The sequence below is a fragment of the Macaca fascicularis genome, chromosome 8 (assembly GCF_037993035.2).
Source record: "Macaca fascicularis isolate 582-1 chromosome 8, T2T-MFA8v1.1".
In the NCBI taxonomy this organism is placed as follows: Eukaryota; Metazoa; Chordata; class Mammalia; order Primates; family Cercopithecidae; genus Macaca; species Macaca fascicularis.
The window spans coordinates 48,165,398-48,186,649 of NC_088382.1; positions in this window are offsets into that span (position 1 = coordinate 48,165,398).

Genomic DNA, 21,252 nt, shown 5'->3' on the forward strand with positions numbered 1-21,252 from the left:
TTAGTGGAAGTCACACATCACAGAGCAGTTTCTCAGAAAGCTTCTTTCCAGATTTCATCTGAGGATACTTCCTTTTTCACATTAGCCCTCTATTGGCTTCCAAATATCACTTTGCCAATTCCACAAGAACTGTCTTAGCGAAAGGCTTCTTGAGGGGAAAGTTGTAACTCTGTGAGATGGTTTCACAGAACACAAAGAAGAATCTCAGAAAGCTTCTTTCTCTTTGTAATCGGAGGATATTTCCTTTGGCCCTATAGTCTTCAAGGGATCCGAAATACCTGTTCTCAGATACCACAGAAATAAGGCTAGCAAAGAGATCCACGAAATACAGATGTAACTCTGTGAGTGGACGTCACACATCACAGAGCAATTTCTCAGAAAGCTTCTTTCCAGATTTCATCTGAGGATATTTCCTTTTTCACCATAGCCCTCAATGGGCTTCCAAATATCACTTTGCCAATTCCGCAAGAACTGTCTTAGCGAAAAGATTCTTGAGGTGAAAGCTGTAACTCTGTGAGATGATTTCAAAGAACACAAAGAAGTTTCTCAGAAAGCTTCTTTCTCTTTGTTATCGGAGGACATTTCCTTTGGCCCTATAATCTTCAAAGGGATCCGAAATATCTGTTCTCAGATTCCACAGAAATAAGGCTAGCAAAGAGATCCACGAAATACAGATGTAACTCTGTGAGATGAATGAACAGAACACTAAGCAGTTTCTCAGAAAACTTCTTTACAGATTTCATCTGAGGATATTTGCTTTTTCACCGTAGCCCTCTAGGGGCTTCCAAATATCACTTTGCCAATTCCACAAGAACTGTCTTAGCGATAGCTTCTTGAGGGGAAAGCTGTAACTCTGTGAGATGATTTCACAGAACACAAAGAAGTTTCTCAGAAAGCTTCTTTCTCTTTGTTATCGGAGGATATTTCCTTTGGCCCTATAGTCTTCAATGGGATCCGAAATATCTGATCTCAGATTCCACAGAAATAAGGCTAGCAAAGAGATCCACGAAATACAGATGTAACACTGTGAGTGGAAGTCACACATAACAGAGCAGTTTCTCAGAAAGCTTCTTTCCAGATTTCATCTGAGGATATTTCCTTTTTCACCATAGCCCTCTATGGGCTTCCAAATATCACTTTGCCAGTTCCATAAGAACTGTCTTAGCGAAAGGCTTCTTGAGGGGAAAGCTGTAACTCTGTGAGATGATTTCACAGAACACAAAGAAGTTTCTCACAAAGCTTCTTTCTCTTTGTTATCGGAGGATATTTCCTTTGGCCCTATAGTCTTCAAAGATATCCGAAATATTTGTTCTCAGATTCCACAGAAATAAGGCTAGCAAAGAGATCCACGAAATACAAATGTAACTCTGTGAGATGAATTAACAGAACATTAAGCAGTTTCTCAGAAAGCTTCTTTACAGATTTCATCTGAGGATATTTCCTTTTTCACCTTAGCCCTCTATGGGCTTCCAAATATCACTTTGCCAATTCCACAAGAACTGTCTTAGCGAAAGCTTCTTGAGGAGAAAGCTGTAACCCTGTGAGATGATTTCACAGAACACAAAGAAGTTTCTTAGAAAGCTTCTTTCTCTTTGTTATCGGAGGATATTTCCTTTGGCCCTATAGTCTTCAAAGGGATCCGAAATATCTGTTGTCAGATTCCACAGAAATAAGACTAGCAAAGAGATCCACGAAATACAGATGTAACACTGTGAGTGGAAGTCACACATAACAGAACAGTTTCTCAGAAAGCTTCTTTCCAGTTTTTATCTGAGGATATTTCCTTTTTCACCATTGCCCTCTATGGGCTTCCAAATATCTCTTTGCCAATTCCACAAGAATTGTCTTAGCGAAAGGCTTCTTGAGGAGAAAGCTGTAACTCTGTGAGATGATTTCACAGAACACAAAGAAGTTTCTCAGAAAGCTTCTTCCTCTTTGTTATCGGAGGATATTTCCTTTGGCCCTATAGTCTTCAAAAGGATCCGAAATATCTGTTCTCAGATTCCACAGAAATAAGGTTGGCAAAGAGATCCACGAAAAACAGATGTAACTCTGTGAGTGGAAGTCACACATCACAGAGCAGTTTCTCATAAAGCTTCTGTCCAGATTTCATCTGAGGATATTTCCTTTTTCACCATAGCCCTCTATGGGCTTCTAAATATCACGTTGCCAATTCCACAAGAACTGTCTTAGCGAAAGCTTCTTCAGGGGAAAGCTGTAACTCTGTGAGATGATTTCACAGAACACAAAGAAGTTTCCCAGAAAGATTCTTTTTCTTTGTTATCGGACGATATTTGGTTTGGCCCTATAGTCTTCCAAGGGATCCGAAATATCTGTTCTCAGATTCCACAGAAATAAGGCTGGCAAAGAGATCAACGAAATACAGATATAACACTGTGAGTGGAAGTCACACATCACAGAGCAGTTTCTCAGAAAACTTCTTTCCAGATTTCATCGGAGGATATTTCCTTTTTCACATTAGCCCCCTATTGGCTTCCAAATATCACTTTGCCAATTCCACAAGAACTGTCTTAGCGAAAGGCTTCTTGAGGGGAATGCTGTAACTCTGTGAGATGATTTCACAGAACACAAAGAAGTATCTCAGAAAGCTTCTTTCTCTTTGTTATCGGAGGATATTTCCTTTGGCCCTATAGTCTTCAAGGGATCCGAAATACCTTTTCTCAGATACCACAGAAATAAGGCTAGCAAAGAGATCCACGAAATACAAATGTAACTCTGTGAGTGGAAGTCACACATCACAGAGCATTTTCCAGAAAGCTTCTTTCCATTTTTCATCTGAGGATATTTCCTTTTTCACCATAGCGCTCTATGGACTTCCAAATATCACTTTGCCAATTCCGCAAGAACTGTCTTAGCGAAAAGATTCTTGAGGGGAAAGCTGTAACTCTGTGAGATGATTTCAAAGAACACAAAGAAGTTTCTCAGAAAGCTTCTTTCCCTTTGTTATCGGAGGACATTTCCTTTGGCCCTATAATCTTCAAAGGGATCCGAAATATCTGTTCTCAGTTTCCACAGAAATAAGGCTAGCAAAGAGATCCACGAAATACAGATGTAACTCTGTGAGATGAATGAACAGAACACTAAGCAGTTTCTCAGAAAGCTTCTTTCCAGATTTCATCTGAGGATATTTCCTTTTTCACCATAGCCCTCTATGGGCTCCCAAATATCACTTTGCCAATTCCACAAGAACTGTCTTAGCGAAAGCTTCTTGAGGGGAAAGCTGTAACTCTGTGAGATGATATCACAGAACACAAAGAAGTTTCTCAGAAAGCTTCTTTCTCTTTGTTATCGGAGGATATTTCCTTTTTTCCCTATAGTCTTCAAAGGGATCCGAAATATCTGTTCTCAGATTCCACAGAAATAAGGCTAGCAAAGAGATCCACGAAATACAGATATAACTCTGTGAGTGGAAGTCACACATCAAAGAGCAGTTTCTCAGAAAGCTTTTTTCCAGATTTCATCTGAGAATATTTCCTTTTTCACCATAGCCCTCTAAGGGCTTCTAAATATCACTTTGCCAATACCACAAAAACTGTCTTAGCGAAAGGCTTCTTGAGGAGAAATCTGTAACTCTGTGAGATGATTTCACAGAACACAAAGAAGTTTCTCAGAAAGCTTCTTTCTCTTTGTTATCGGAGGATGTTTCCTTTGGCCCTATAGTCTTCAAAGGGATCCGAAATATCTGTTCTCAGATTCCACAGAAATAAGGCTTGCAAAGAGATCAACGAAATACAGATATAACACTGTGAGGGGTAGTCACACATCACAGAGCAGTTTCTCAGAAAGCTTCTTTCCAGATTTCATCTGAGGATACTTCCTTTTTCACATTAGCCCTCTATTGGCTTCCAAATATCACTTTGCCAATTCCACAAGAACTGTCTTAGCGAAAGGCTTCTTGAGGGGAAAGCTGTAACTCTGTGCGATGATTTCACAGAACACAAAGAAGTATCTCAGAAAGTTTCTTTCTCTTTGTAATCGGAGGATATTTCCTTTGGCCCTATAGTCTTCAAGGGATCCGAAATACCTGTTCTCAGATACCACAGAAATAATGCTAGCAAAGAGATCCACGAAATACAGATGTAACTCTGTGAGTGGAAGTCACACATCACAGAGCAATTTCTCAGAAAGCTTCTTTCCAGATTTCATCTGAGGATATTTCCTTTTTCACCATAGCCCTCTATGGGCTTCCAAATATCACTTTGCCAATTCCACAAGAACTGTCTTAGCGAAAAGATTCTTGAGGGTAAAGCTGTAACTCTGTGAGATGATTTCAAAGAACACAAAGAAGTTTCTCAGAAAGCTTCTTTCTCTTTGTTATCGGAGGACATTTCCTTTGGCCCCATAATCTTCAAAGGAATCCGAAATATCTGTTATCAGATTCCACAGAAATAAGGCTAGCAAAGAGATACACGAAATACAGATGTAACTCTGTGAGATGAATGAACAGAACACTAAGCAGTTTCTCAGAAAGCTTCTTTCCAGATTTCGTCTGAGGATATTTCCTTTTTCACCATAGTCCTCTAAGGGCCTCCACATATCACTTTGCCAATTCCACAAGAACTGTCTTAGCGAAAGGCTTCTTGAGGGGAAAGCTGTAACTCTGTGAGATGATTTCACAGAACACAAAGAAGTTTCTCAGAAAGCTTCTTTCTCTTAGTTATCGGAGGATATTTCCTTTGGCCCTATAGTCTTCAATGGGATCCGAAATATCTGTTCTCAGATTCCACAGAAATAAGACTAGCAAAGAGATCCACGAAATACAGATGTAACTCTGTGAATGGAAGTGTCACATCACAGAGCAGTTTCTCAGAAAGCTTCTTTCCAGATTTCATCTGAGGATACTTCCTTTTTCACATTAGACCTCTATTGGCTTCCAAATATCACTTTGCCAATTCCACAAGAACTGTCTTAGCGAAAGGCTTCTTGAGGTGAAAGCTGTAACTCTGTGAGATGATTTCACAGAACACAAAGAAGTATCTCAGAAATCTTCTTTCTCTTTGTAATCGGAGGATATTTCCTTTGGCCCTATAGTCTTCAAGGGATCCGAAATACCTGTTCTCAGATACCACAGAAATAATGCTAGCAAAGAGATCCACGAAATACAGATGTAACTCTGTGAGTGGAAGTCACACTTCACAGAGCAATTTCTCAGAAAGCTTCTTTCCAGATTTCATCTGAGGATATTTCCTTTTTCACCATAGCCCTCTATGGGCTTCCAAATATCACTTTCCCAATTCCACAAGAACTGTCTTAGCGAAAAGATTCTTGAGGGTAAAGCTGTAACTCTGTGAGATGATTTCACAGAACACAAAGAAGTTTCTCAGAAAGCTTCTTTCTCTTTGTTATCGGAGGACATTTCCTTTGGCCCCATAATCTTCAAAGGAATCCGAAATATCTGTTCTCAGATTCCACAGAAATAAGGCTAGCAAAGAGATACACGAAACACAGATGTAACTCTGTGAGATGAATGAACAGAACACTAAGCAGTTTCTCAGTAAGCTTCTTTCCAGATTTCGTCTGAGGATATTTCCTTTTTCACCATAGTCCTCTAAGGGCCTCCACATATCACTTTGCCAATTCCACAAGAACTGTCTTAGCGAAAGGCTTCTTGAGGGGAAAGCTGTAACTCTGTGAGATGATTTCACAGAACACAAAGAAGTTTCTCAGAAAGCTTCTTTCTCTTTGTTATCGGAGGATATTTCCTTTGGCCCTATAGTCTTCAATGGGATCCGAAATATCTGTTCTCAAATTCCACAGAAATAAGACTAGCAAAGAGATCCAGGAAATACAGATGTAACTCTGTGAGTGGAAGTCTCACATCACAGAGCAGTTTCTCAGAAAGCTTCTTTCCAGATTTCTTCTGAGGATATTTCCTTTTTCACCGTAGCCCTCTATGGGATTCCAAAGATCACTTTGCCAATTCCACAAGAACTGTCTTAGCGAAAGGCTTCTTGAGGGGAAAGATGTAACTCTGAGAGATGATTTCACAGAACACAAAGAAGTATCTCAGAAAGCTTCTTTCTCTTTGTTACAGGAGGATATTTCCTTTGGCCCTATAATCTTCAAGGGATCCGAAATACCTGTTCTAAGATTCCACAGAAATAAGGCTAGCAAAGAGATCCACGAAATACAGATGTAACTCTGTGAGTGGAAGTCACACATCACAGAGCAGTTTCTCAGAAAGCTTCTTTCCAGATTTCATCTGAGGATATTTTCTTTTTCACCATAGCACTCTATGGGCTTCCAAATATCACTTTGCCAATTCCACAAGAACTGTCTTAGCGAAAGGCTTCTTGAGGGGAAAGCTGTAACTCTGTGACATGATTTCACAGAACACAAAGAAGTTTCTCAGAAAGCTTCTTTCTCTTTGTTATCGGAGGATATTTACTTTGGACCTATAGTCTTCAAAGGGATCCGAAATATCTGTTCTCACATTCCACAGAAATAAGGCTAGCAAAGAGATCCACGAAATACAGATGTAACACTGTGAGTGGAAGTCACACATCACAGAGCAGTTTCTCAGAAAGCTTCTTTCCAGATTTCATCTGAGGATATTTCCTTTTTCACCATAGCCCTCTAAGGGCTTCCAAATATCACTTTGCCAATTCCACAAGAACTGCCTTAGCGAAAGGCTTCTTGAGGGGAAAGCTGTAACTCTGTGAGATGATTTCACAGAAGACAATGAAGTTTCTCAGAAAGCTTCTTTCTCTTTGTTATCGGAGGATATTTCCTTTGGCCCTATAGTCTTCAAAGGGATCCGAAATATCTGTTCTCAGATTCCACAGAAATAAGGTTAGCAAAGAGATCCACGAAATACAGTTGTAACTGTGTGAGATGAATGAAAAGAACAGTAAGCAGTTTCTCAGAAAGCTACTTTACAGATTTCATCTGAGGATATTTCCTTTTTCACCATAGCCCACTATGGGCTTCCAAATATCACGTAGCCAATTCCACAAGAACTGTCTTAGCGAAAGCTTCTTCAGGGGAAAGCTGTAACTCTGTGAGTTGATTTCACAGAACACAAAGAAGTTTCCCAGAAACCTTCTTTTTCTTTGTTATCGGACGATATTTCGTTTGGCCCTATAGTCTTCAAAGGGATCCGAAATATCTGTTCTCAGATTCCACAGAAATAAGGCTTGCAAAGAGGTAAACGAAATACAGATATAACACTGTGAGTGGAAGTCACACATCACAGAGCAGTTTCTCAGAAAGCTTCTTTCCAGATTTCATCGGAGGATATTTCCTTTTTCACATTAGCCCTCTATTGGCTTCCAAATATCACTTTGCCAATTCCACAAGAACTGTCTTAGCGAAAGTCTTCTTGAGGGGAATGCTGTAACTCTGTGAGATGATTTCACAGAACACAAAGAAGTATCTCAGAAAGCTTCTTTCTCTTTGTTATCGGATTATATTTCCTTTGGCCCTATAGTCTTCAAGGGATCCGAAATACCTGTTCTCAGATACCACAGAAATAAGGCTAGCAAAGAGATCCACGAAATACAAATGTAACTCTGTGAGTGGAAGTCACACATCACAGAGCAATTTCCAGAAAGCTTCTTTCCATTTTTCATCTGAGGATATTTCCTTTTTCACCATAGCCCTCTATGGACTTCCAAATATCACTTTGCCAATTCCGCAAGAACTGTCTTAGCGAAAAGATTCTTGAGGGGAAAGCTGTAACTCTGTGAGATGATTTCAAAGAACACAAAGAAGTTTCTCAGAAAGCTTCTTTCTCTTTGTTATCAGAGGACATTTCCTTTGGCCCTATAATCTTCAAAGGGATCCGAAATATCTGTTCTCAGATTCCACAGAAATAAGGCTAGCGAAGAGATCCACGAAATACAGATGTAACTCTGTGAGTGGAAGTCACACATCACAGAGCAATTTCTCAGAAAGCTTCTTTCCAGATTTCATCTGAGGATATTTCCTTTTTCACCATAGCCCTCTAGGGGCTTACAAATATCACTTTGCCAATTCCACAGGAACTGTCTTAGCGAAAAAATTCTTCAGGGGAAAGCTGTAACTCTGTGAGATGATTTCAAAGAACACAAAGAAGTTTCTCAGAAAGCTTCATTCTCTTTGTTATCGGAGGACATTTACTTTGGCTCTATAATCTTCAAAGGGATCCGAAATATCTGTTCTCATATTCCACAGAAATAAGGCTAGCAAAGAGATACAAGAAATACAGATGAAACTCTGTGAGATGAATTAGCAGAACACTAAGCAGTTTCTCAGAAAGCTTCTTTCCAGATTTCATCTGAGGATATTTCCTTTTTCACCATAGCCCTCTATGAGATTCCACATATCACTTTGCCAATTCCACAAGAACTGTCTTAGCGAAAGGCTTCTTGAGGGGAAAGCTGTAACTCTGGGAGATGATTTCACAGAACACAAAGAAGTTTCTCAGAAAGCTTCTTTCTCTTTGTTATCGGAGGATATTTCCTTTGGCCCTATAGTCTTCAATGGGATCCGAAATATCTGTTCTCAGATTCTACAGAAATAAGACTAGCAAAGAGATCCACGAAATACAGATGTAACTCTGTGAGTGGAAGTCTCACATCACAGAGCAGTTTCTCAGAAAGCTTCTTTCCAGATTTCTTCTGAGGGTATTTCCTTTTTCACCGTAGCCCTCTATGGGATTCCAAAGATCACTTTGCCAATTCCACAAGAACTGTCTTAGCGAAAGGCTTCTTGAGGGGAAAGATGTAACTCTGTGAGATGATTTCACAGAACACAAAGAAGTATCTCAGAAAGCTTCTTTCTCTTTGTTACAGGAGGATATTTCCTTTGGCCCTATAATCATCAAGGGATCCGAAATACCTGTTCTAAGATTCCACAGAAATAAGGCTAGCAAAGAGATCCACGAAATACAGATGTAACTCTGTGAGTGGAAGTCACACATAACAGAGCAGTTTCTCAGAAAGTGTCTTTCCAGATTTCATCTAAGGATACTTCCTTTTTCACATTAGCCCTCTATTGGCTTCCAAATATCACTTTGCCAATTCCACAAGAACTGTCTTAGCGAAAGGCTTCTTGAGGGGAAAGTTGTAACTCTGTGAGATGGTTTCACAGAACACAAAGAAGAATCTCAGAAAGCTTCTTTCTCTTTGTAATTGGAGGATATTTCCTTTGGCCCTGTAGTCTTCAAGGGATCCGAAATACCTGTTCTCAGATACCACAGAAATAAGGCTAGCAAAGAGATCCACGAAATACAGATGTAACTCTGTGAGTGGAAGTCACACATCACAGAGCAATTTCTCAGAAAGCTTCTTTCCAGATTTCATCTGAGGATATTTCCTTTTTCACCATAGCCCTCAATGGGCTTCCAAATATCACTTTGCCAATTCCGCAAGAACTGTCTTAGCGAAAAGATTCTTGAGGGGAAAGCTGTAACTCTGTTAGATGATTTCAAAGAACACAAAGAAGTTTCTCAGAAAGCTTCTTTCTCTTTGTTATCGGAGGACATTTCCATTGGCCCTATAATCTTCAAAGGGATCCGAAATATCTGTTCTCAGATTCCACAGAAATAAGGCTAGCAAAGAGATCCACGAAATTCAGATGTAACTCTGTGAGATGAATGAACAGAACACTAAGCAGTTTCTCAGAAAACTTCTTTACAGATTTCATCTGAGGATATTTGCTTTTTCACCATAACCCTCTAGGGGCTTCCAAATATCACTTTGCCAATTCCACAAGAACTGTCTTAGCGATAGCTTCTTGCGGGGAAAGCTGTAACTCTGTGAGATGATTTCAGAGAACACAAAGAAGTTTCTCAGAAAGCTTCTTTCTCTTTGTTATCGGAGGATATTTCCTTTGGCCCTATAGTCTTCAAAGGGATCCGAAATATCTGATCTCAGATTCCACAGAAATAAGGCTAGCAAAGAGATCCACGAAATACAGATGTAACACTGTGAGTGGAAGTCACACATCACAGAGCAGTTACTCAGAAAGCTTCTTTCCAGATTTCATCTGAGGATATTTCCTTTTTCACCGTAGCCCTCTATGGGCTTCCAAATATCACTTTGCCAATTCCACAAGAACTGTCTTAGCGAAAGGCTCCTTGAGGGGAAAGCTGTAACTCTGAGAGATGATTTCACAGAACACAAAGAAGTTTCTCACAAAGCTTCTTTCTCTTTGTTATCGGAGGATATTTCCTTTGGCCCTATAGTCTTCAAAGATATCCGAAATATCTGTTCCCAGATTCCACAGAAATAAGGCTAGCAAAGAGATCCACGAAATACAAATGTAACTCTGTGAGATGAATTAACAGAACACTAAGCAGTTTCTCAGAAAGCTTCTTTACAGATTTCATCTGAGGATATTTCCTTTTTCACCGTAGCCCTCTATGGGATTCCAAAGATCACTTTGCCAATTCCACAAGAACTGTCTTAGCGAAAGGCTTCTTGATGGGATAGCTGTAACTCTGTGAGATGATTTCACAGAACGCAAAGAAGTTTCTCAGAAAGCTTCTTTCTCTTTGATATCGGAGGATATTTCCTTTTTTCCCTATAGTCTTCAAAGGGATCCGAAATATCTGTTGTCAGATTCCACAGAAATAAGACTAGCAAAGAGATCCAGGAAATACAGATGTAACACTGTGAGTGGAAGTCACACATAACAGAGCAGTTTCTCAGAAAGCTTCTTTCCAGATTTTATCTGAGGATATTTCCTTTTTCACCATTGCCCTCTATGGGCTTCCAAATATCTCTTTGCCAATTCCACAAGAATTGTCTTAGCGAAAGGCTTCTTGAGGAGAAAGCTGTAACTCTGTGAGATGATTTCACAGAACACAAAGAAGTTTCTCAGAAAGCTTCTTCCTCTTTGTTATCGGAGGATATTTCCTTTGGCCCTATAGTCTTCAAAGGGATCCGAAATATCTGTTCTCAGATTCCACAGAAATAAGGTTGGCAAAGAGATCCACGAAAAACAGATGTAACTCTGTGAGTGGAAGTCACACATCACAGAGCAGTTTCTCATAAAGCTTCTGTCCAGATTTCATCTGAGGATATTTCCTTTTTCACCATAGCCCTCTATGGGCTTCTAAATATCACGTTGCCAATTCCACAAGAACTGTCTTAGCGAAAGCTTCTTCAGGGGAAAGCTGTAACTCTGTGAGATGATTTCACAGAACACAAAGAAGTTTACCAGAAAGCTTCTTTTTCTTTGTTATCGGACGATATTTGGTTTGGCCCTATAGTCTTCAAAGGGATCCGAAATATCTGTTCTCAGATTCCACAGAAATAAGGCTGGCAAAGAGATCAACGAAATACAGATATAACACTGTGAGTGGAAGTCACACATCACAGAGCAGTTTCTCAGAAAACTTCTTTCCAGATTTCATCGGAGGATATTTCCTTTTTCACATTAGCCCTCTATTGGCTTCCAAATATCACTTTGCCAATTCCACAAGAACTGTCTCAGCGAAAGTCTTCTTGAGGGGAATGCTGTAACTCTGTGAGATGATTTCACAGAACACAAAGAAGTATCTCAGAAAGCTTCTTTCTCTTTGTTATCGGAGGATATTTCCTTTGGCCCTATAGTCTTCAAGGGATCCGAAATACCTGTTCTCAGATACCACAGAAATAAGGCTAGCAAAGAGATCCACGAAATACAAATGTAACTCTGTGAGTGGAAGTCACACATCACAGAGCAATTTCCAGAAAGCTTCTTTCCATTTTTCATCTGAGGATATTTCCTTTTTCACCATAGCCCTCTATGGACTTCCAAATATCACTTTGCCAATTCCGCAAGAACTGTCTTAGCGAAAAGATTCTTGAGGGGAAAGCTGTAACTCTGTGAGATGATTTCAAAGAACACAAAGAAGTTTCTCAGAAAGCTTCTTTCTCTTTGTTATCAGAGGACATTTCCTTTGGCCCTATAATCTTCAAAGGGATCCGAAATATCTGTTCTCAGATTCCACAGAAATAAGGCTAGCGAAGAAATCCACGAAATACAGATGTAACTCTGTGAGTGGAAGTCACACATCACAGAGCAATTTCTCAGAAAGCTTCTTTCCAGATTTCATCTGAGGATATTTCCTTTTTCACCATAGCCCTCTAGGGGCTTACAAATATCACTTTGCCAATTCCACAGGAACTGTCTTAGCGAAAAAATTCTTCAGGGGAAAGCTGTAACTCTGTGAGATGATTTCAAAGAACACAAAGAAGTTTCTCAGAAAGCTTCTTTCTCTTTGTTATCGGAGGACATTTACTTTGGCTCTATAATCTTCAAAGGGATCCGAAATATCTGTTCTCATATTCCACAGAAATAAGGCTAGCAAAGAGATACACGAAATACTGATGAAACTCTGTGAGATGAATTAGCAGAACACTAAGCAGTTTCTCAGAAAGCTTCTTTCCAGATTTCATCTGAGGATATTTCCTTTTTCACCATAGCCCTCTACGGGATTCCAAAGATCGCTTTTCCAATTCCTCAAGAACTGACTTAGCGAAAGTTTCTTCAGGGCAAAGCTGTAACTCTGTGAGATGATTTCACAGAACACAAAGAAGTTTCTCAGAAAGCTTCTTTCTCTTTGTTATCGGAGGATATTTCCTTTTTTCCCTATAGTCTTCAAAGGGATACGAAATATCTGTTCTCAGATTCCACAGAAATAAGGCTAGCAAAGAGATACACGAAATACAGATGTAACTCTGTGAGATGAATGAACAGAACACTAAGCAGTTTCTCAGAAAGCTTCTTTCCAGATTTCGTCTGAGGATATTTCCTTTTTCAACATAGTCCTCTAAGGGCCTCCACATATCACTTTGCCAATTCCACAAGAACTGTCTTAGCGAAAGGCTTCTTGAGGGGAAAGCTGTAACTCTGTGAGATGATTTCACAGAACACAAAGAAGTTTCTCAGAAAGCTTCTTTCACTTTGTTATCGGAGGATATTTCCTTTGGCCCTATAGTCTTCAATGGGATCCGAAATATCTGTTCTCAGATTCTACAGAAATAAGACTAGCAAAGAGATCCACGAAATACAGATGTAACTCTGTGAGTGGAAGTCTCACATCACAGAGCAGTTTCTCAGAAAGCTTCTTTCCAGATTTCTTCTGAGGATATTTCCTTTTTCACCGTAGCCCTCTATGGGATTCCAAAGATCACTTTGCCAATTCCACAAGAACTGTCTTAGCGAAAGGCTTCTTGAGGGGAAAGATGTAACTCTGTGAGATGATTTCACAGAACACAAAGAAGTATCTCAGAAAGCTTCTTTCTCTTTGTTACAGGAGGATATTTCCTTTGGCCCTATAATCTTCAAGGGATCCGAAATACCTGTTCTAAGATTCCACAGAAATAAGGCTAGCAAAGAGATCCACGAAATACAGATGTAACACTGTGAGTGGAAGTCACACATCACAGAGCAGTTTCTCAGAAAGCTTCTTTCCAGATTTCATCTGAGGAAATTTCCTTTTTCACCATAGCCCTCTAAGGGCTTCCAAATATCACTTTGCCAATTCCACAAGAACTGCCTTAGCGAAAGGCTTCTTGAGGGGAAAGCTGTAACTCTGTGAGATGATTTCACAGAAGACAAAGAAGTTTCTCAGAAAGCTTCTTTGTCTTTGTTATCGGAGGATATTTCCTTTGGCCTTATAGTCTTCAAAGGGATCCGAAATATCTGTTCTCAGATTCCACAGAAATAAGGTTAGCAAAGAGATCCACGAAATACAGTTGTAACTGTGTGAGATGAATGAAAAGAACAGTAAGCAGTTTCTCAGAAAGCTACTTTACAGATTTCATCTGAGGATATTTCCTTTTTCACCATAGCCCTCCATGGGCTTCCAAATATCACGTAGCCAATTCCACAAGAACTGTCTTAGCGAAAGCTTCTTCAGGGGAAACCTGTAACTCTGTGAGATGATTTCACAGAACACAAAGAAGTTTCTCACAAAGCTTCTTTCTCTTTGTTATAGGAGGATATTACCTTTGGTCCTATAGTCTTCAAAGGGATCCGAAATATCTGTTCTCAGATTCCACAGAAATAAGGCTAGCAAAGAGATCCACGAAATACAAATGTAACTCTGTGAGATGAATTAACAGAACACTAAGCAGTTTCTCAGAAAGCTTCTTTCCAGATTTCATCTGAGGATATTTCCTTTTTCACCATAGCGCTCTATGGGCTTCCAAATATCACTTTGCCAATTCCACAAGAACTGTCTTAGCGAAAGGCTTCTTGAGGGGAAAGCTGTAACTCTGTGAGATGATTTCACAGAACACAAAGAAGTTTCTCACAAAGCTTCTTTCTCTTTCTTATCGGAGGATATTTCCTTTGGCCCTATAGTCTTCAAAGGGATCCGAAATATCTGTTCTCAGATTCCACAGAAATAAGGCTAGCAAAGAGATCCACGAAATACAAATGTAACTCTGTGAGTGGAAGTCACACTTCACAGAGCAGTTTCTCAGGAATCTTCTTTCCAGATTTCATCTGAGGATACTTCCTTTTTCACATTAGCCCTCTATTGGCTTCCAAATATCACTTTGCCAATTCCACAAGAACTGTCTTAGCGAAAGGCTTCTTGAGGGGAAGCTGTAACTCTGTAAGATGATTTCACAGAACACAAAGAAGTTTCTCAGAAAGCTTCTTTCTCTTTGTTATCGGAGGATAATTCCTTTGGCCCTATAGTCTTCAAAGGGATCCGAAATATCTGTTCTCAGATTCCACAAAAATAAGGCTAGCAAAGAGATATACGAAATACAAATGTAACTCTGTGAGATGAATTAACAGAACACTAAGCAGTTTCTCAGAAAGATTCTTTCCAGATTTCATCTGAGGATATTTCCTTTTTCACCGTAGCCCTCTATGGGCTTCCAAATATCACTTTGCCAATTCCACAAGAACTGTCTTAGCGAAAGGCATCTTGAGGGGAAAGCTGTAACTCTGTGAGGTGATTTCACAGAACACAAAGTAGTTTCTCACAAAGCTACTTTCTCTTTGTTATCGGAGGATATTTCCTTTGGCCCTATAGTCTTCAAAGGGATCCGAAATATCTGTTCTCAGATTCCACACAAATAAGGCTTGCAAAGAGATCCACGAAATACAGATGTAACTCTGTGAGTGGAAGTCGCACTTCACAGAGCAATTTCTGAGAAAGCTTCTTTCCAGATTTCATCTGAGGATATTTCCTTTTTCACCATAGCCCTCTATGGGCTTCCAAATATCACTTTGCCAATTCCGCAGGAACTGTCTTAGCGAAAAGATTCTTGAGTGGAAAGCTGTAACTCTGTGAGATGATTTCAAAGAACACAAAGAAGTTTCTCAGAAAGCTTCTTTCTCTTTGTTATCAGAGGACATTTCCTTTGGCCCTATAATCTTCAAAGGGATCCGAAATATCTGTTCTCAGATTCCACAGAAATAAGGCTAGCGAAGAAATCCACGAAATACAGATGTAACTCTGTGAGTGGAAGTCACACATCACAGAGCAATTTCTCAGAAAGCTTCTTTCCAGATTTCATCTGAGGATATTTCCTTTTTCACCATAGCCCTCTAGGGGCTTACAAATATCACTTTGCCAATTCCACAGGAACTGTCTTAGCGAAAAAATTCTTCAGGGGAAAGCTGTAACTCTGTGAGATGATTTCAAAGAACACAAAGAAGTTTCTCAGAAAGCTTCTTTCTCTTTGTTATCGGAGGACATTTACTTTGGCTCTATAATCTTCAAAGGGATCCGAAATATCTGTTCTCATATTCCACAGAAATAAGGCTAGCAAAGAGATACACGAAATACTGATGAAACTCTGTGAGATGAATTAGCAGAACACTAAGCAGTTTCTCAGAAAGCTTCTTTCCAGATTTCATCTGAGGATATTTCCTTTTTCACCATAGCCCTCTACGGGATTCCAAAGATCGCTTTTCCAATTCCTCAAGAACTGTCTTAGCGAAAGTTTCTTCAGGGCAAAGCTGTAACTCTGTGAGATGATTTCACAGAACACAAAGAAGTTTCTCAGAAAGCTTCTTTCTCTTTGTTATCGGAGGATATTTCCTTTTTTCCCTATAGTCTTCAAAGGGATACGAAATATCTGTTCTCAGATTCCACAGAAATAAGGCTAGCAAAGAGATACACGAAATACAGATGTAACTCTGTGAGATGAATGAACAGAACACTAAGCAGTTTCTCAGAAAGCTTCTTTCCAGATTTCGTCTGAGGATATTTCCTTTTTCAACATAGTCCTCTAAGGGCCTCCACATATCACTTTGCCAATTCCACAAGAACTGTCTTAGCGAAAGGCTTCTTGAGGGGAAAGCTGTAACTCTGTGAGATGATTTCACAGAACACAAAGAAGTTTCTCAGAAAGCTTCTTTCACTTTGTTATCGGAGGATATTTCCTTTGGCCCTATAGTCTTCAATGGGATCCGAAATATCTGTTCTCAGATTCTACAGAAATAAGACTAGCAAAGAGATCCACGAAATACAGATGTAACTCTGTGAGTGGAAGTCTCACATCACAGAGCAGTTTCTCAGAAAGCTTCTTTCCAGATTTCTTCTGAGGATATTTCCTTTTTCACCGTAGCCCTCTATGGGATTCCAAAGATCACTTTGCCAATTCCACAAGAACTGTCTTAGCGAAAGGCTTCTTGAGGGGAAAGATGTAACTCTGTGAGATGATTTCACAGAACACAAAGAAGTATCTCAGAAAGCTTCTTTCTCTTTGTTACAGGAGGATATTTCCTTTGGCCCTATAATCTTCAAGGGATCCGAAATACCTGTTCTAAGATTCCACAGAAATAAGGCTAGCAAAGAGATCCACGAAATACAGATGTAACTCTGTGAGTGGAAGTCACACATCACAGAGCAGTTTCTCAGAAAGCTTCTTTCCAGATTTCATCTGAGGAAATTTCCTTTTTCACCATAGCCCTCTAAGGGCTTCCAAATATCACTTTGCCAATTCCACAAGAACTGCCTTAGCGAAAGGCTTCTTGAGGGGAAAGCTGTAACTCTGTGAGATGATTTCACAGAAGACAAAGAAGTTTCTCAGAAAGCTTCTTTGTCTTTGTTATCGGAGGATATTTCCTTTGGCCTTATAGTCTTCAAAGGGATCCGAAATATCTGTTCTTAGATTCCACAGAAATAAGGTTAGCAAAGAGATCCACGAAATACAGTTGTAACTGTGTGAGATGAATGAAAAGAACAGTAAGCAGTTTCTCAGAAAGCTACTTTACAGATTTCATCTGAGGATATTTCCTTTTTCACCATAGCCCTCCATGGGCTTCCAAATATCACGTAGCCAATTCCACAAGAACTGTCTTAGCGAAAGCTTCTTCAGGGGAAACCTGTAACTCTGTGAGATGATTTCACAGAACACAAAGAAGTTTCTCACAAAGCTTCTTTCTCTTTGTTATAGGAGGATATTACCTTTGGTCCTATAGTCTTCAAAGGGATCCGAAATATCTGTTCTCAGATTCCACAGAAATAAGGCTAGCAAAGAGATCCACGAAATACAAATGTAACTCTGTGAGATGAATTAACAGAACACTAAGCAGTTTCTCAGAAAGCTTCTTTCCAGATTTCATCTGAGGATATTTCCTTTTTCACCATAGCGCTCTATGGGCTTCCAAATATCACTTTGCCAATTCCACAAGAACTGTCTTAGCGAAAGGCTTCTTGAGGGGAAAGCTGTAACTCTGTGAGATGATTTCACAGAACACAAAGAAGTTTCTCACAAAGCTTCTTTCTCTTTCTTATCGGAGGATATTTCCTTTGGCCCTATAGTCTTCAAAGGGATCCGAAATATCTGTTCTCAGATTCCACAGAAATAAGGCTAGCAAAGAGATCCACGAAATACAAATGTAACTCTGTGAGTGGAAGTCACACTTCACAGAGCAGTTTCTCAGGAATCTTCTTTCCAGATTTCATCTAAGGATACTTCCTTTTTCACATTAGCCCTCTATTGGCTTCCAAATATCACTTTGCCAATTCCACAAGAACTGTCTTAGCGAAAGGCTTCTTGAGGGGAAGCTGTAACTCTGTAAGATGATTTCACAGAACACAAAGAAGTTTCTCAGAAAGCTTCTTTCTCTTTGTTATCGGAGGATAATTCCTTTGGCCCTATAGTCTTCAAAGGGATCCGAAATATCTGTTCTCAGATTCCACAAAAATAAGGCTAGCAAAGAGATATACGAAATACAAATGTAACTCTGTGAGATGAATTAACAGAACACTAAGCAGTTTCTAAGAAAGCTTCTTTCCAGATTTCATCTGAGGATATTTCCTTTTTCACCGTAGCCCTCTATGGGCTTCCAAATATCACTTTGCCAATTCCACAAGAACTGTCTTAGCGAAAGGCATCTTGAGGGGAAAGCTGTAACTCTGTGAGGTGATTTCACAGAACACAAAGTAGTTTCTCACAAAGCTACTTTCTCTTTGTTATCGGAGGATATTTCCTTTGGCCCTATAGTCTTCAAAGGGATCCGAAATATCTGTTCTCAGATTCCACACAAATAAGGCTTGCAAAGAGATCCACGAAATACAGATGTAACTCTGTGAGTGGAAGTCGCACTTCACAGAGCAATTTCTGAGAAAGCTTCTTTCCAGATTTCATCTGAGGATATTTCCTTTTTCACCATAGCCCTCTATGGGCTTCCAAATATCACTTTGCCAATTCCGCAGGAACTGTCTTAGCGAAAAGATTCTTGAGTGGAAAGCTGTAACTCTGTGAGATGATTTCAAAGAACACAAAGAAGTTTCTCAGAAAGCTTCTTTCTCTTTGTTATCGGAGGACATTTACTTTGGCTCTATAATCTTCAAAGGGAAACGAAATATCTGTTCTCAGATTCCACAGAAATAAGGCTAGCAAAGAGATACACGAAATACAGATGTAACTCTGTGAGATGAATTAACAGAACACTAAGCAGTTTCTCAGAAAGCTTCTTTCCAGATTTCATCTGAGGATATTTCCTTTTTCACCATAGCCCTCTATGGGCTTCCAAATATCACTTTGCCAATTCAACAAGAACTGTCTTAGCGAAAGCTTCTTGAGGGGAAAGCTGTAACTCTGTGAGATGATTTCACAGAACACAAAGAAGTTTCTCAGAAAGCTTCTTTCTCTTTGTTATCGGAGGATATTTCCTTTTGTCCCTATAGTCTTCAAAGGGATACGAAATATCTGTTCTCAGATTCCACAGAAATAAGGCTAGCAAAGAGATCCACGAAATACAGATGAAACTCTGTGAGATGAATTAACAGAACACTAAGCAGTTTCTCAGAAAGCTTCTTTCCAGATTTCATCTGAGGATATTTCCTTTTTCACTATAGCCCTCTATGGGCTTCCAAATATCACTTTGCCAATTCCACAAGAACTGTCTTAGCGAAAGCTTCTTGAGGGGAAAGCTGTAACTCTGTGAGATGATTTCACAGAACACAAAGAAGTTTCTCAGAAAGCTTCTTTCTCTTTGTTATCGGAGGATATTTCCTTTTTCCCTATAGTCTTCAAAGGGATACGAAATATCTGTTCTCAGATTCCACAGAAATAAGGCTAGCAAAGAGATCCACGAAATACAGATGTAACTCTGTGAGTGGAAGTCACACATCAAAGAGCAGTTTCTCAGAAAGCTTCTTGCCAGATTTCATCTGAGGATTTTTCAGTTTTCACCATAGCCCTCTAAGGGCTTCTAAATATCACTTTGCCAATACCACAAAAACTGTCTTAGCGAAAGGCTTCTTGAGGAGAAATCTGTAACTCTGTGAGATGATTTCACAGAACACAAAGAAGTTTCTCAGAAAGCTTCTTTCTCTTTGTTATCGGAGGATATTTCCTTTGGCCCTATAGTCTTCAAAGGGATCCGAAATATCTGTTCTCAGATTCCACAGAAATAAGGCTTGCAAAGAGATCAACGAAATACAGATATAACACTGTGAGGGGTAGTCACACATCACAGAGCAGTTTCTCAGAAAGCTTCTTTCCAGATTTCATCTGAGGATACATCCTTTTTCACAGTAGCCCTCTATTGGCTTCCAAATATCACTTTGCCAATTCCACAAGAACTGTCTTAGCGAAAGGCTTCTTGAGGGGAAAGCTGTAACTCTGTAAGATGATTTCACAGAACACAAAGAAGTTTCTCAGAAAGCTTCTTTCTCTTTGTTATCGGAGGATATTTCCTTTTTTCCCTATAGTCTTCAAAGGGATACGAAATATCTGTTCTCAGATTCCACAGAAATAAGGCTAGCAAAGAGATCCACGAAATACAGATGTAACTCTGTGAGTGGAGGTCACACATCAAAGAGCAGTTTCTCAGAAAGCTTCTTTCCAGATTTCATCTGAGGATATTTCCTTTTTCACCATAGCCCTCTAAGGGCTTCTAAATATCACTTTGCCAATAGCACAAAAACTGTCTTAGCGAAAGGCTTCTTGAGGAGAAATCTGTAACTCTGTGAGATGATTTCACAGAACACAAAGAAGTTTCTCAGAAAGCTTCTTTCTCTTTGTTATCGGAGGATATTTCCTTTGGCCCTATAGTCTTCAAAGGGATCCGAAATATCTGTTCTCAGATTACACAGAAATAAGGCTTGCAAAGAGATCAACGAAATACGGATATAACACTGTGAGGTGAAGTCACACATCACAGAGCAGTTTCTCAGAAAGCTTCTTTCCAGATTTCATCTGAGGATACTTCCTTTTTCACATTAGCCCTCTATTGGCTTCCAAATATCACTTTGCCAATTGCACAAGAACTGTCTTAGCGAAAGGCTTCTTGAGGGGAAAGCTGTAACTCTGTGAGGTGATTTCCCAGAACACAAAGAAGTATCTCAGAAAGCTTCTTTCTCTTTGTAATCGGAGGATATTTCCTTTGGCCCTATAGTCTTCAAGGGATCCGAAATACCTGTTCTCAGATACCACAGAAATAATGCTAGCAAAGAGATCCACGAAATACAGATGTAACTCTGTGAGTGGAAGTCACACATCACAGAGCAATTTCTCAGAAAGCTTCTTTCCAGATTTCATCTGAGGATATTTCCTTTTTCACCATAGCCCTCTATGGGCTTCCAAATATCACTTTGCCAATTCCGCAAGAACTGTTTTAGCGAAAAGATTCTTGAGGGGAAAGCTGTAACTCTGTGAGATGATTTCAAAGAACACAAAGAAGTTTCTCAGAAAGCTTCTTTCTCTTTGTTATCGGAGGACATTTCCTTTGGCCCTATAATCTTCAAAGGAATCCGAAATATCTGTTCTCAGATTCCACAGAAATAAGGCTAGCAAAGAGATCCATGAAAAACAGATGTAACTCTGTGAGTGGAAG